This window comes from Fukomys damarensis, unplaced genomic scaffold (assembly GCF_012274545.1).
Source record: "Fukomys damarensis isolate Sample0158 unplaced genomic scaffold, DMR_v1.0_HiC HiC_scaffold_23, whole genome shotgun sequence".
NCBI classification, from domain to species: domain Eukaryota; kingdom Metazoa; phylum Chordata; class Mammalia; order Rodentia; family Bathyergidae; genus Fukomys; species Fukomys damarensis.
Window position 1 is genome coordinate 48,989,707 of NW_022900935.1, and position 13,707 is coordinate 49,003,413.

The 13,707-nt window shown below is 41.3% G+C and overlaps 1 long non-coding RNA gene across 1 annotated transcript in view; it reads right to left on the reverse strand.

The window, feature by feature from the left end:
• Positions 1-216: 216 nt before the first annotated feature.
• The window catches only part of LOC104871548, a 34,735-nt gene continuing 21,244 nt past the window's right edge, over positions 217-13,707 (reverse strand). Inside the window, exon 5 of the long non-coding RNA XR_782899.2 lies at positions 217-415. This is a non-coding gene — a long non-coding RNA (uncharacterized LOC104871548). The remainder of the gene's footprint in view (positions 416-13,707) is intronic.

Genomic DNA, 13,707 nt, shown 5'->3' on the forward strand with positions numbered 1-13,707 from the left:
TGGCAATATTCAGATAAAGCCTCAGGATCTTTTGTTAGAATAGGGAAGACTTTCTGTGGTTTTAGATAGGCATGGCAGACTCATGTTGCATATATCCACTAATGTCCCTGTAGATTTACTTGGTTATTAATTTTTAAGATATTACAGCTACTCTGAGAGTATATAAGTAACTGGGGGGAGGCAACATATACCCGTAACACCTCTATTGGTTAGTTACTGACATAAACAAAATTATAATAATGGTACCTCGTGATTGAAGGTCATTCCTCTTGGAATTGGTTGGATTGATCTAGACCGGGCTTACTCATGCGTGTGTTGTCAGCTGGGCTGTCTTCTGTCCTAAGCTTAGCAGGACAACTCTTGCTTTTGTCTGTCCTCATGGGACTGGCCAGCTAGCTGGGACACATTCTTCTCTCTGCAATGACAGAAGATATGTCTACTAGAGCAAGTGTTTTTAAGACTTTGTATCACATTTGTGAAAGTTCCATTGGCTGATATAAATCAGAGTCGGTGTCAAAGGATGGAAAAATATACTTTCCCTTTGGGGCATAATCTGCAATGTCACATGGCAAGAGGCATGGAAAGAGAGAGGGATGAGGAATTGAGGTGAGGGCCGGGGATTTAGTTCAGTGGTTCCTCCGCCTGCCTCACAAGCACAAGGTCCAAGTTCGATCCCCGGTACCAAAAAAAAAAAAAAGAGAGAGAGAGAAAAGAAAAGAAAAAAAAGAATTGAGGTGAAATCTACTCAACGCTTCACAAGTCTCTACCTTGCTATTTGTCTGTCCCTGGGAGAATCTGGCAGAAAACATTTGGCCACCATCAACTTTTGCAACTGGATTCTCAAATAAATTAAGTTTTGGCTTGCCTCTTTTTCTTTTTTCTTAGAAAGGACTTCTATTTTCTCTCTTTGCAATAAATTGTTTTGACAATTTAAAATGGACTCCACAAAGGCAGCCATATGAACTTCTCTTAGTACTGAACTAATGAATTTGAAATGAAATTATATTTCAATAGCAGAAACTCAAAAGGAATAACCAATTGGAAATCAAGACAGCACACACATACTTCCAGAAGTGTTTCATTTGAGGATGTCTGATTACTTAAACTTGACAGAAGAGTCTTGCTTTGTTTGTTGTTATTGATAATTTTTGCTCATGCTGGAGATCAAAGTCAGGACCTTGAGCATGCTGGGCAAGTGCTTTACCACTGATCTATATACCTAGCCCTGAGCCTTACTTCTTAAACTTGACTCAGACCATCATCAAGCCTTCCCTGGACTTGCTGAAGTGGCAGCTAAGGAAACACCAGCCATCAGTACTCCAGATAGTCTTTTTTGTATTCTCTGTCCATCAGAGAAAGAGGAAAAAAAAAAGACTTATGACTCATTGTTTTTCAAAGATGTTGTTTCCCCTGCAGTTTTGCAGGTTGTTTTTGGTCAAAATTTGCTCTCTGTTTTTACAATACCCATTAATGTTCTTTTTCATTTTAATCATTGGATTGTATGTTTGAAAGCCCATCAGCAAACTTCACAATACTATTTTCTGTGTCTCAGTTGTCTTTGATGCTTTGAAACTGACTTGGTACACATAAAAGAAAGAAAACATACCTACTTTGAACACATGCCACTTAAAACAATCATACTGTTTGACCCATTGCTCTGAAGAGAGCCTTCTACGATAGTTCTGTTTTCTTAGATCTGTCTTTCGGGATTGTCTTTGGGCCATTTCTGAAGTGGTGTGCTTCTGGAGTTCTCTAGGGAATAGTCCTAGGTCCTATGGGCCATAGCTCCATTATCTGTGGAAGCACAGGAAGGAATTTTACAGTAATTCTGCTACAGTGAAACATTTGCCTGGAGGCCAGAATCAAAAATAGCAGCTGGAAGGACATTTGGAAAGAGGAGGGGGTGTGGGAGTGCAGAGAGGTGGAGAGAGAGAGAGTGTTTCACATTTGGATGAAAACACTAGCTACAAGGCAAAATGAGACAGGCTGGCATCGTCTACCCTTGAAACTATCCCAAATTCAATTCTCCTTGGACTTGGCTCTCAAAGTCAGTGATTTCAGTGCTGTGAGTGCTAGCCAGGGTTGGTGCCCTGCTCTTGGTAATGAACAGTGAGCACTAAGTTTCCTGGATGCTGCCCAGCAGCACCGGCTTTTGCTTTGGCACTGCTACTCCTCCCACTGCAAGTTATCCTGCAAAATACACTGGCCAGGTTTGGGGGTCACCAGTCACTGAATGACTGACTTCCGCCCTCCAAAGACTGGAGAAGAGACACTTCACCTTTATCATTGCTATTGCAATAAAGGGTACATATCAGACAAGGTTTGGGTATGAGCCTAAGAGCAGCAAAGGAATTAGGAGCAGAAGCCTCACCTAAGGAATGATGACCCTGAGTGAACTAGGATTAGTAGTTATGCCCTTGTGAAATTCTTCCCTTTGAATCTGGGATGCCTTGTGAGTTACTCATGCCTAATAGGATATGGTTTCAGTGACACTGTGTGACTTTTGAGGCTACATTAGCCTTCTGCCTGGGTCTTCTAGATACAACTTTTTGTTGTGGGAACACTAAAAGCTGGCCACCAAACTGAACGTGGAGTGTCCACACGGAGGTCCTGCAGTTTACAGCACAGGTGTGTGACTCACAGACAACCCTTCAGATGACCCCAGCCCCAGCTGAACAACCATCTGATAGTCCAAGAAAACTTTCTAACTGAAACGATGACAATTCAGAACCATGAGAGCTGATAGCAAATCACTCACTAAGCAACTGGAATAGAGATTGTATATTTATACTCACAAATATATATTATATACTTATGAATAGATCAACTGATGGATTAGTTGAATGACTTTCTATTTACTCACTCGTTTATTCAACAAACACCTGTTGGTCCACCTCACTGTGGGAATACAGTGGTGGACAAAATTACAGACCTGCACCCTGGACCTTACAGACTGGTATGGGGAGATGACAATAAACAAACATATAAATAATTATGAAAATTATGAAGTATGTAATTTTATGGCTAAACAATTTTTAAAAAACAATATGGTGCTATGTTAGAAAAAGAGAGGGAGCGCCAACATAGCCTGGGTAATCAGAAAGAGTCCATCGGAAGAGATTATTTTTAGTGGGCATTGAAATGTGAGGAGTCACCACGTTAGGGGTGAATGGTGTGAGGATGCAGAGATCGTTCTAGAATAAGGGAACAGTAGAGACACTAAAGTAGGAAGGGTCGTTATAGGTTACTTTGGGAGAGAGGGTGGTACTGGGTATTCAAACTCTGAGCCTTCTCTCTGAATTACATCCCCAGCACTTCACTTTTTTTTTTTTTTTTTTTTTTTTTTTTTTTTTTTTTTTTTATTTTTTAATCAATCAGTTCACTGGCCTTGAACTTGCTCTGTTCAAGTCCCTGCTGGCCTTGAACTCATGGCAATCTTTCTGCCTAGCCTCCTGAGTGCTGGGATTACAGGTATGCGCCACCAGGCTCAGCCCACTTTTTCACTTTTAGAGTTTGCTGAGTTGTTAACTTGCCCAGGCTGGGCTTGAACTTGGGATCCTCCTGCCTAGCCTCCCAGAGCACTGGGATTTTAGATAGGCATATGCCACTGCACCTGCTAAAGGATTTCATTTTATTCTGTTTTTCAACTTTAGTCAAGAAGGCTTTTAAACAGAGGAGTAATATGATCCCATTTACATTTTTAAGAGGTCACTCAAGGAGCCAGGGTAATAAGGATCAAGGGGACAAGAAGGGAATCAAGGAAAGCTGTCCTCGGGCAACGTGACGGAGGCCTCTGCCACTCCAGCCACAGCCCTAGGGGGCACTGCGTAGTGCCTGCTTCCTGCGCTGTCATCAGGGCCACTGCTCCTCAAATAGCACAGCAGCATTTAGTTAAGGCAGGTACTCCATGGAGTATACTTCTGATAGATAGCAAATGCCAACAGGCCCATAAATTCACACTCAGAGAATCTCCAAACTGTTTCTGGGACACCACGCTACTTCTGGCTCTGGCTTGATAGATGAACAGCGCTTTCAGCTAACCCAGCCCAGAGGGTTGTGCGTTACGGGTCACTTACCCAGCCTGCTCCCTTCGTCATGCCGCTGCAATGCTCCCTCACTGTACACAGGATGCCACTCCTGGGCTTCCTGAACCAGCCCCCTCCCTCAGCCAGCAGCAAATCCTGCATGCTGGGGCACTGACCTCCGAACTGCCAATCCATCTGGCTGACCAGATTTACTGTCTTGACGAAGCTGCCTTTCCAGACCAAGTTGGCTATTGCTGCCAGCAGATACGGTGTCCTGCGCTGGTGTTAAATTAGTTGTGAATAAAAGAGAACGAGAGTATCAAGAGCCTGCAGTTCCCATAGGCTAGAAAAATCTGTCAATAGTAATTATTCCCTAGGACTGTCATTTCAAAGGTATTTAGCTCTGCATGTTCAGGTTCCCTCTGACTTTCTCAGGATTTATAGATTGTTACTTTCATAGACCTGCCAGGCACATTTCTGACAAAAATATCTGCTGTATATGTCCAAGTGTGTGTGGAGGCACTGAACCGTGCGTGGAGGGGAATGGGTCCCATCACCTATCCCCAACCTCACCTTAAACCTGCCTCCCAGCCTCCCTCCCCAACACCATCTCTGCCTCCCTCAGGGCAGCCGGCCCTGCCTCGCCTTCTTCCTGCTGACTACCATTCGCCGGAGTTTTCTCCAAACCACCCACTTTCCTCCCTCTGCCCATTACTGCTCTAGTCCAGGAGGTGTGCATCAATAACCCCCCAGATCTCTGTGTCCTGACTCCTCTGGTCCACTCTGCCGCCTTGTTCTGAATTTGCCAGGCTGTCAGCCACTGAAGTGAGCTTTCTCCCAACTTGCGGCCTTCCCATTTACCTCAGAGCCTGATGCCTCTCTGTGAAACGCATTCACTCCTATTTTCATTTATGCATTGCCTGTGACTGCTTTTGTGCTACAACAGTAGGGATGAGGACCTAGGACAGAGATGTATGGCCGGCAAAGCCTCCAATACTACCTGGCCTTCAATAGAAAAACTTTGTTGACCTTGTCTGATACTGTTCCTTCTGTCTGGAACTTTTCTTTTCTTATAGATAGATCCCTTTTCCACAACCACCCCCTTCCTCCCTTCATCTGGTTAATGCTCCTTTATCCTTCAGCCTACAAATTCCTCCGGGAAGTCCTCCCTGACTGCACCCCAGCCCAATAGACATCCCCACGGCATTCTGCTGTATCTCAGCAGTAATTACAATGTCCTACTTATTTGTCTAGATTCCCACTAGGCCGCAGGCTCACTCCTTGAAGAAAGAGGACAGTTCTATCTTGTAGGCTAGATTCAGAAAGCCCTGGCAAGAGAGTAAATGAAGCTACAGACACTGTCCTTAAATGTTTAAATGTTATATGTCAAGCTAACAAACAGTAAAATAAAATACCTTTACCCTGACAAGTATTCACTCATATATGGTAAAAATAAATAAGGAATAAATAAGGAAGAAGCTATGGTTGCATGTGATTCAAAGTTGGAAAACTATTAAAGGCAATTTAAGTATTATTGAGAATGTCTGGGTGCTCTGCTAACAAGCCAATAACGTTTAGATGAGTAATGAAAATGACATACGATTGAAGAACTATTGTATGTTTATTTTATAAAATCTATTTTTCTAGTCTTGATTTTGGCAAAACCACTGGTTATGTTGTTAGAATCTAAATTTTCATAGAACATGTTCAAGTGGTAGTAATATCTCGGGACTCAAAATTAAAATTTATTGCATTGAAAGTACATAATATCTGGATATAGATTCATCACAAAAGTAAATTAGGGCGGAGGATTTAGCTCAGTGGTTCTGCTGCCTGCCTCACAAGCACAAGGACCCGAGTTCATATACCCGGTACCCACCCCCCAAAAAATAAATTAAATATAAGAAAGTCACACACATGAATATTGTTTTATATATGCTATTTCCTCCCAAATTATTTAAAATTGTATATTAAGTTAATAAGCAAAATAAAAGAGGGATTCAAAGCTAGAATTTTAATTTAAAAAAATTTTGGGGGGTACTGGGGATCGAACTCGGGTCCTTGTGCTTGTGAGGCAGGCAGTGGAACCACTGAGCTAAATCCCCGGCTAGAATTTTAATTTAAATATGTGACAATTTAATGAAATTTTATTAAATACATACATAAATAAAAGGATACCATCTCTGGTGTTCAATGTCTATTAGCTGACAATGTAAGGAATTGATATCTAGCCGGGGATGTAGTTGTGTAGTATAACACTTGCCACATGCATGAGGCCCTGGGTTTAATCTCCAGTACCACACACAAAAAAACTGGTATCAGGCTTTATATGCGATATCTATTCTTATATATGCACAAATATAATATGAATCATTTAATCTAGCTAATATACCATTTCACAGCACCCTCAGAACTACAAATGGGAAGAATACTAAGAATTACAAAAAAATGAACCTTTAGTGGCAATGGGAAATCATACCTCTTTTGCAATAATCTGTTTCAAGAGGAAGATTTTACAAGCTCATTTGTCTCTTATCTAAAGCCTTTCACTACTCAAATCTTCTAGAGAAATATCTTTCCCACTAATAGTAGCACAATCCACAAGTACCTGTGATATTCTGACATGATCCATCTTTAGTTTTGAAGACATGAAGCAATAGATATAGATATAGATATACAGATATAGATATAGATATACAGATATAGATATAGACATGAAGCAATAGATACAGGGAAACACTTTCTTAGAGCCTGAAAATGCTTGTTTAAAACTACAGGTCACGTGCCCAGTGCTAACTTGGGGCCCAAGTGAACAGGAGTACCATGTATTTTTTGAATAAGTTGTTTGAGTTTGTTTGGTTTTATTTTGTTTTAGAGACAAGGTCTTGCTTTGTAGCTCAGACTGCTCTTGAACTTTCTGTGTCCATGCTGGCCTGGAACTTGGGGTGATCCTCCTGCCTTAGCCTCCTGAGTGATGGGATTACAGGTGGTCACTACCATGCCTGGCAAATAAGCTTATTTTTGTGTGTCTGTAATGTGCAGCACACTTTAAAGTGAGTGCCCTGTTTGCTTGGATGTAAGGGCAAGACTGTTCTCTTACCCACTGTCCTGTCCCTATTTTTTACCAGAGAACAAAGCACAGAGTAGGTGCTCAGTAAATGCTACCATGGGCACACTGTGAAAGATTTTTATTCTTTTGGACCAGTGAAGCCCTAATACATGAAGAATGATGGCTCTCTGGCCTAATCACTGTTAGAATATAGCTATCTATTTGTGCAGGTATCAGTAAACTTTTCTTTTTCTGTAAAGGGCCACACAGTAATAGTTTATGCTTTGTTGATGTAAATACTTCACACTGCCAGGATAGCACAGAAGCAGCTATAAATAATACATGAAAAAGTATCACCATATTCCAGTACAATTTTATTTATGAAAACAGGAAGGAGGGTCAACTTTGGCCTGTGGTCCACAATTTGCCAGTCCCTGTACTAGACTATAGGAGGACAGGGACAATGCCAGTGAAGATGCTCTTGTTGCCAGACCTATGAAGAGCTGACCCCTGTGAAAGCGTGACTGCTTTAGTCTGTGATCCTTAATTACTCTGGCACACTAGTGGAAGCCTGAGCTGAAACCATGTCAAAAGATGCCAAAGGCATTCTCAAGGCTTGCTTCCTTTCGTCTGGGCTCCTCATCTCTCATCTCTGACTGTGTGTGCGTTATTACAGGTACCTTGGGCGTACCGCATTGCATCTCCCATCTAGCTATGCATCTGAATCACTCAGTTTCATCCCAGCCAGCTACGGCTGCCCTCCCAAAATGCTACTCAATGGATGGCATAAACAGCAGTTAATCTATATTCTCATGTTTGGAAGACAGATATCTAAGGTCAAGGCGCCATGAGAGTTGGTTTTGGGTGTGGTCTCTCTACTTGGTCTGCAAGTGGCCTCCTTCTATGCCCTCACATGGCCGTTTAGTACAAGCTTTTTGTTTGTTTGTTTTTTTGTTTTGGTAGGAGGATGGATCTTAAGACCTTGTGCTTTCGAGGCAGGTGATGGCTCCACTGAGCTAAATCCTTGTCCCCCGTGTGGCCTTTTGTTCATGCACACTGGGTTGGTGGTGTCTCTTCCTCTTCTTATAAGAAGAGAATAGGATTCTACTTTCATGACCCCATTACCGCCTTTTAAGAAGTCTTATCTCCAAATACAGTCATATAGAAGTTTGGGCTTCAACATAGGAATTTTGGAGGGAACATAATTCAGTCTTCAGCACCAGATTTTTTTTGTTTTTGTACCGGGATTGAAGTCAGGTCCTTGTGCTTGTGAGGCAGGCGGTGGAACCACTGAGCTAAATCCCTGGCCCAGCAACAGATTTTTTGATTTGTTGGTTTCAGATGGGACCTAAGAACTAATGCAACTCCCCAGAAAAACATTTTTTAGAAAATATTTTTGAGGGGCCAGGGATTTAGCTCAGCGGTTCAGTGGCCTGCCTTGCAAGCACAAGGACCCGAGTTCAATCCCCGGTACCACACACACAAAAAAAAATTTTTTTAAACAAATTCTCACTATACTATGTCTGGCCTTGAACTTGAGATCCTCCTCCCTCAGCCTCCTGAGTGCTTAGAGAACAGATATGTGCCACCATGCCCGGCTTAACTACCCAGAAAATTCTAGTACTTAGCCTTATTGAGGAGAACTGGTAGCTGCTTAGGGTTAATATACTGGTTCTGGTCTCATTGTCTCAAATCTGTTATTCCTCCACGGCATAAATTCAGTTAAGAGTTCACTATTTCCATGCTTGCCTAAGCTCTCCTTTCACTAACCCTTATACAAGGGAAAGAAAGCTAGATAGTAAGTGGAGCGTAAAGAACAGCAGGAGGGCTGCGCGTGGTGGTGCACACCTGTGATCACAGCCCTCGGGAACTTGGGAGACTGAGGCAGGAGGATCATGGCCAGTTCCACACCAGCCTAGGCTACACAGGTCAAGGCCAGCTTGAACTCCTGAATTGCATAGCCACATCCTATCTAATAAAACAAACAAACAAAAAAAAAACAAGAGGAAGGAGATTTCTAGGCGTCTTCTTGGTGATGGCAGGACCGTTTCTTAAGGTGAGATCCAAAAGGAGCAAGACAGGTGTACAATAGGTGAAGGTAATGTCACACTAGCTTTGAAGACCCTATGAGACAGTCACAAGTTATAGATAAGCAACTCTGGACTTGAAATAAGGTGCCTTGATTAGAAATAGATTTTCATCTTCATCAGCAAAGAGTTGGAAGTTAAATGCAAGGGAGTGAATGAGGAATGAGTGCGGAAAGAGGGTCAGAATGAAAAGCTAGACAAATCAAGAAAGAAATTAAGAAAGGAGTAGAAAAAAAAGAGTTTCTAGTGAATTTGACTTGCAAGGAGCCATTTAAATTAGTTGGAAACAAGTGCAGCCAAGCGTGGTGGTGCATGCCTGTAATCCCAGCACTCGGGAGGCTGAGGCAGGAGGATCGCTGTGAGTTCGAGACCAGCCCAGGCTACATAGCGAGTTCCAGGTCAGTCGACTACATAGTGAGACCCTGTCTCAAAAAACAAACAAACAAAACAACAACAAAAGGAAACAAGTGCTGTCTGCCCTACGTCAGAATATCTCCAATTTGTCTGCTTATCTTCCCTCTCTATCCACATCCAAGCCTCTTATCACCTTTTACTAGAATTGCACCGATAGCCACTTAATATAACTCACCCTCCACGCGATAACTAGAGTAATATATTAAACTACAAATATAAACCACCTTTCTATTGTGTTTAGCATAAAATCTGGCCTACAAGGCTGTGTGGGATCATGTCTCTGGCCCTCTGCCTGACCTGATCATCCTCTGCCTTCTCCTCAAGCCTCATTCCCAGGCCTCCTTGTTCTTTGAGCACGGTAAAGTGTGGCGTTCCTGTTCTGTTTGCGCCTTCTCCCTGGATTATGAATTCCCTTGGTGTTTCACAACCGGCTTCGTCCCAAGAGTGGGGCCTCACATGTCAGCTTCTCAGCCTTCCCTTACCACCTCCGTAACTCATCTCTGTTACTCTGTCCTGTTTTATTTTCATATTAGCACTCATCCTGCCCTGATGTTCCATTGTTTTAAATGAGCCTAGAATGCAAGTTCTATGAGAATCTTGCATTTGGACATATGTCTGGCACCTAGAGTGGTAACTAGCACATAATGAAGTATTTATTTAACGAACTATTAAAGATAAGTATCTTGAAGTGGGGGCCCACAATGACTCACAACTCCTTTGTAAATTTTCCCAACAACCAAATTACATATTTTTTGAGCTCTCAAAACATGATTCATGATGATTAAAAACAAAGACAACAAATTTACCTTTAAAATCCTGGACAGACAAAAAGAAAGAGAACTTAATGTATGTTTTTTTTTTAATAAAGGTTTCTGATGAGCAATCTTTTGGGATAAGTCTATCAGTTATATCAACTGCAATTTCCAAAATATGGGACTCTTCTGAGTTGGGCATTCCAACTTTTGACCCAGTAAGAGGGTTGGCAGCTCCCAAAGGCAAAACATTTCCCTCACCTCCTGGCCTATCTCCCTTGCCAACTTTTCACTTTCTACCCTATGAACTATAAAGGCAGTGGGAATCTAATTCAGTGTCAGTAAGTCCATGGTCTGAAGAATTTTATAGGATTCCAGAGTGTACATTATGAAACATTTTTAAAAGTGGGTTATAGGCACTTTTTTATCCACTCTGTGTAACTCCAATAGATTGTGTAATACCTCATAAAGGGCCTGGATGCTTACCACCCACATCCCCTGTCTAAAACTAGGTTATGAGTAAAATGAAACCTCAGCAAAAGAACAAAAAAAAAAAAAAAAAAAAGAGAGAGACTTTAGTTTTTCATAAAATCACCAGCTCAATTCATATATTCCTATTCCACATGCAGGGAAATCCTGATTATGTACAGAGAAATCAAGAACCTAAATAACTATGCAGCTAGTAACCAAACAGTAAGAGATACTCATTTTGAAATTGTAGAAATTCTCTTTCTCACACTAAAGCCAGGAGAATGCAGCCCTGACGTACCTGCCATCAGTAGGCAAGAAGAACAAGAAGGTACTTTCCTTAATTTCCTGACAGCTCCTCCCCCACTTCCACCTGAACAAAGAGAGCTCGCCACACCCAGGGTTCAGGTGGGGGAGAGCGCCATGGAACGAATTGGCTTTGTGTCATCAAACTGCACATTTTGGGAAAGTTCCCAAGTGAAAATAATGGAATACCCAATCATTTCCCCCACAATGCTGGCAGAGTGTTCTGTGGACTCTAAGCTTCAATTACTCTGTACATTTTATGAATACATCTTTAACACCCCACGTTTTTTCCCCCTGGGGAAATATCTTCACTCCAAGAGGCTGGACTGGGAAAATATCTTTAGCTTCAAACTATGACAACAAAGCCTCTGGGCCCCCATCCTGAAATTCTTGAACCTTGTACTCCACCCTACTTCAGTTTAGGAAACTGATAAGACAGCTGTGAAAATAGAGTGTAAAACATTTTCTCATTCAAATCAGCTGGCACAGTTTGCATTTTTTAAAAGAGGACCAGGAAGTTGTTCTTTTCCACTTTTTGCAAAGGTTACGGAACAAAACACAATGCTTACATTGAAAACTGAATTTGCAGCTGGGTGTGGTGGCGCACTCCTGTAATACTAGCACTCGGGAGGCTGAGGCAGGAGGATCGCTGTGAGTTGAGACCAGCCTGGCTACATAGTGAGTTCCAGGGCTGTCTCAACTACATAGTGAGACCCTGTCTCAAAAAAACAAAAAAACAAAAAAAAAACAAAAAACAAACAAACAAAAAAAACCCCAAAACTGAATTTGCCTACCTAGTAGCTTGTAGGTAGCTTGTATATATTTGGTATGCAGTCACTGAAAATTTAGTATGAAGTGTGATTGAAAATATGGTACATGTTTAAATTTTTAAAATTATTACAGTAAAAGACACATTGTCATTAATCCCTCTCAAGATACTGTTTTGCTTTGAACAGTTATCCCATTAAGCTTGCCACTTTCTAAAAACAATTCTAGAAATTCTCTTTTGTGTCTTTAGTTGCACTGTTGTGGCTGCCTCAGTGTCCCGAATTAATCCAAAACATTTATCTTTCAAGGTCATTTTGACTTTGAGGAAGAGCCAGAAGTCTCACAGTGCCAGATCTGGGGAGTAAAAATAAAATAAAATCAATCAATAAATAATAAAAATGCGAGCACACTGTTGTTTTTAAGAGCCTGCTTTTCCATTAGGTGACAAGTGGCGGCAGCATTCACAGTATTTTTTGATCAGATCTTGTGAAAACACTCATGACAGAGGACTTCCAGAACTGCTTCAGAACACAGATAAGTGTGTTTGACTTGGGAGGGTTGGGGTGTTGAGAGGAATTAATAGCAATGTGTCTTTCACTGTAATAAGTGTTTTTAAATTTAAACATTAACCACATATTTCCATCATACCTTATATTGTAAGCATTTCAAAACATCCACAAAGGACATTACTCTGAACCCACGCTCGGCTTCAATGATTACCAACATAAATTCATTCCTTAGATTAAAACAAAATCTTGCTTGAGAATGTGCTCATGGGTAACATAATGGTTTCTCTGGAGTTTTTAGTCAAAAGAGTAAAACTTTACAAATTCTTCTTTATTTTATTTATTTGTTTATTGGGGTTTGTTTGAGACAGGGTCTCTCTCTATAATTCAGGCTAGCCTTGAACTTGAGATGCTCTAGCCTCAGCCTCCCAAGTTCTGGGATTACAGGTGCGTACCAACACACTTGGCCGCAAATTCCAGCTAATTGGCTACAACTCTATCCAAACTTGAAAGTAACTGCATTGTACACCTTTTTTAAAGGCAGTTTTATCACTTCCAAGTTTAAGGATAGCCATAAAAGCACAGCCAAAGATAGGTTCTATCAGATTTTCTTTAATGAATATACAAATGGTAACTGCAAATCTATTACCTTTTGTGTGCAAATAGTGCTCTTAAAGTAAAAAAAGATGGGCTATCATAATAAAATACTATAAACTGAGAGGCTTTAACAACAAAAATTTATTTTTTCACAGTTCTGGAGGCTAGAAAGTCTGAGATTAGGGCACTATAAGTATTAGTATTGGTACTATAGGACACTAGTGAGGGCTTTTCCTGACTTGGAGATGACCACCTTGTTTTGTCCTCATGTGGTAGGAAAAAAGCAAATTCTCTCAAATCTCTTCTTCTTCTTCTTCTTCTTCTTCTTCTTCTTCTTCTTCTTCTTCTTCTTCTTCTCTTCTTTCTTCTTCCTCTTTTATTTGTTTGTTTGTTGAGACAGGGTCTCACTATGTAGTTGAGACTGACCTGGAACTCACTATGCAGCCCAGGCTGGTCTCAAACTCAGCGATCCTCCTGCCTCAGCCTCGCCAGTGCTGGGATTACAGGTGTGTATCACCACACCTGGCTCAAATCTCTTCTTATGAAAGTATTAATCCCATCATGAGGACCCATCCTCATGATCTAATCTAAACCTAATTACCTCTCCCAATCCTCATCTCCAAATGTTATCACATTGGGAGTTAGGGCTTCAACACACATAGCAAAAAACATGCTTTTTTTTTTTTTCAGATTTGAAATCCTCACACATTACAGCTATGCAGACATTATTTGCCT